The following is a 2,969-nucleotide window of genomic DNA, read 5'->3' as shown; positions in this document are numbered from 1 at the left end:
AAAAACAGTTTTAAAAATGTGTTTGGATTAGCTTTTAAGGTGGTAAAAGCTAAAAAGTCAATAAGTTGTTTTTTAAAAAGTGTTTGACTTAGATTTTACCTGTAAAATGACCAAAAAGGACATGTTTTCATATTAAACATTTTTTTTACAAAATATATAATATAAAGTTTTTTAAACATTTTTTTTTACCATGATAATATTAAAATTACGTTCATACAAAAGTAGAATACAAATTCTAAATAATTCATAAAAAATATCATATGTTACGTCATATTACATTCATCTCTGAAATTCCATTATATCTTGCGCAATAATATCTCGTATCGTTGCCATATACGAGTTATCATTACTCGTGCGATGTGTACTTGGACCTTCTTCGTCACCTTCACTACTAATACGATTATGTGCAGGAATATAGGATTCTTGTTGTGCCCTATTAAATGTTTCATCTAACCTACCTGTCTTTCTAATATAGTTATGGATTGCCATCGATGCAATCAAAATACTCATTTGGTGCTCGTACTTGTAATTAACATGCATGTCTCTTAATAACGCCCACCTAGCTTTCCATACTTCAAAAGTCTGTTCAATGATATTTCGCAATGATGAATGGTAATAGTTAAATTTCTCTTTCTGCCCATGAGGTTCACTCATAGCAACAGTATGTCCACGTCGAAAATCCGGTAAATGATAACGAATATGAGTTCCTTTATATGGAGCAAGATACACTTTGGTATTCGGGTATCTGGCATCAACAACATAATATTAATCTGTAAAAAAAAACAAACATTTGTTATTCATTTCAAATAAGTATTAAAACATAAAACTCATGTTAATAAAAAAAATTAAACTTACCACCCGTTGGAAATGGAAAATGAAGATCCGGTCTCTGTAAGGCTTCATTAAAAATTCTTGTGTCATGTGCAGTCCCCTGCCATCCGGAACACACAAATGTGAAACACATGTTAAAATAAAAAACAACCATTATAATTTGTGTAGCATATCGCTTTCGAACAATGTATTTCGCTTCCTCATGTTGTCAAACTGATGCCCTAATGTGTGTCCCATCTATAGCGCCAATGCAATCCTACATATACAAAAGGATATTGTAAATAAATCATTTGGTAAAGTAATTTAACATTGGATAATACCTTGAACATTGGATAATATCGAGGATTATTTAATATATATTCAGGAACTTCATCATTATAGTTGGCAACTGGCCTGATGATGTCGGCACTCATTTTAAGTATGGCTACCAAAACTCTATGGAAATGCCTATGAATCGTTTCTCCGGAATGATTAAAAAATTCTTGCACAAATCTATTACTACATCCATGCGCCAAAGTCATCAAGAATATTCCTACCGACTCCTCAATATATATATTTCGTGTTTGTTGCAATCCGTAATTTGTAGCAAGATCTGTGCATAATTGTCTAAAAACTGGTACATACAATCTAAACATCTCGTAACACCATCTAGGATGTCCATTTAATACTTCATTAATAAATAGGTGCCCCGTGCGGTCTGAAGTCTGAAATGGTACGTATGTTACAAGCTATTATTATCCCTTTCAGAGCTAACCCATGTAACATTTCGAATTCTCTATCCTCTTCCACCCAACATTCCTCATTATCGTCATACGAATAAGAGTCGTCACTATCCATCCTACATAATACAAAAACATATTGTCAAACAATAACACATAATATAAAATATTGATTACATAACGACAAATAATAACACATTATATAAAATGTTGATTCATAACGACAAACAATAACACATAATATAACATCTCGATTACATAATGTCAACGGCTAACACATAAAAACATAACACATAATGTCAAACATAAAACAATAAAACATGATGTCAAATAACAAATCATTATTTCATTAGTAACTTAAGAAACTACATCTTTGCATCATCACTAGTTGGAAACATAAAAACTTCATGGTTTTGTTTTTTTGGTGAAGACAAGCAATGCTTGTGAATACTCTTGGGAACCTAGCTTCAACGAAACCAGGAAACTTGATGACAACGGCCATGAAATCTGCTATTGTCAGGGAGGGATTATTTTGAGGAAAAGTTTGTGTACTTTTTGTTGATATGGCATCTAATAAAGCATCTACTTTTTCCTCATAGATTGAAGTTTTACTCTTAGTTGAGCGCCTGTTGGAAACATTCTTAGATTTCTTCTTTTTACTTGAACTACTTTCAGGAAAACTAGGAAAAAGAGTCTCATCGTCATCTAAATTGATTTCATCACTATCTCCTTCGACCTCAATATTTTCTTAGTTGTTATGAAATTGTAATGGAGTCATAGTCTTATCTCCAATAGCAACAGAATCCCGAAACAAAATAGCATATTTCATGTCAAATATGCTCAAATCTGTGTCACTAAATTTGGCATATTCTTTATTCTCCTGCAAGACACACAGATAATTTATAATTCATTGATTTCACTATGCAATCATAATTTAAAATAATTTTTACAAAAAATAAATCATACTTTTATTTTCTCCTCACACCACTCAGGCGGGGTGTCTATTAAGCTTCTCGTCCCATCAATTCCAGTTTCAATCCTCATTAAACGATCATAAAGCTTCCATTATTTTTTCATAATGTCCCATTTTTTTTAAGTTGTTTTCTTTCATAGTTTTTTCCTGTTTTTTCCTTCATGTGTTTTCTTAAATTCTCCCACCCAACCTTATTGAAGTGACTAGTAGGCGTATTCCCTTTTTTTTACTTCAATCATACACGCATCAACAAACACCTTGAAGGTATTATTATCCATACGACTTTTGTTTTTTTAATAGATCTTTCACAATCAACAACATTAATGTGGTTTTCGTCCATAATCTGAGAATTATATAGAATGAATATGTAAACTATTGAAATACCTAACATCAAACCAAAGTAACAAATTCACACACAAATATAACTGCAAATTCATAGTTAAACC

At 31.6% G+C, this 2,969-nt stretch overlaps 1 pseudogene; it reads right to left on the bottom strand.

Annotated features, from left to right (window-relative positions):
• Positions 1 to 279: 279 nt before the first annotated feature.
• Positions 280 to 2,594, bottom strand: LOC145098934 (uncharacterized; annotated as a pseudogene).
• Between the last annotated feature and the right edge of the window lie 375 nt (positions 2,595 to 2,969).

This window comes from Lactuca serriola, chromosome 4 (genome assembly GCF_051521515.1).
Source record: "Lactuca serriola cultivar US96UC23 chromosome 4, Lser_US96UC23_V15, whole genome shotgun sequence".
NCBI lineage: Eukaryota > Viridiplantae > Streptophyta > Magnoliopsida > Asterales > Asteraceae > Lactuca > Lactuca serriola.
Note: the sequence above shows the minus strand (reverse complement) of the source record. Positions and strands in the feature narration are given on the sequence as shown.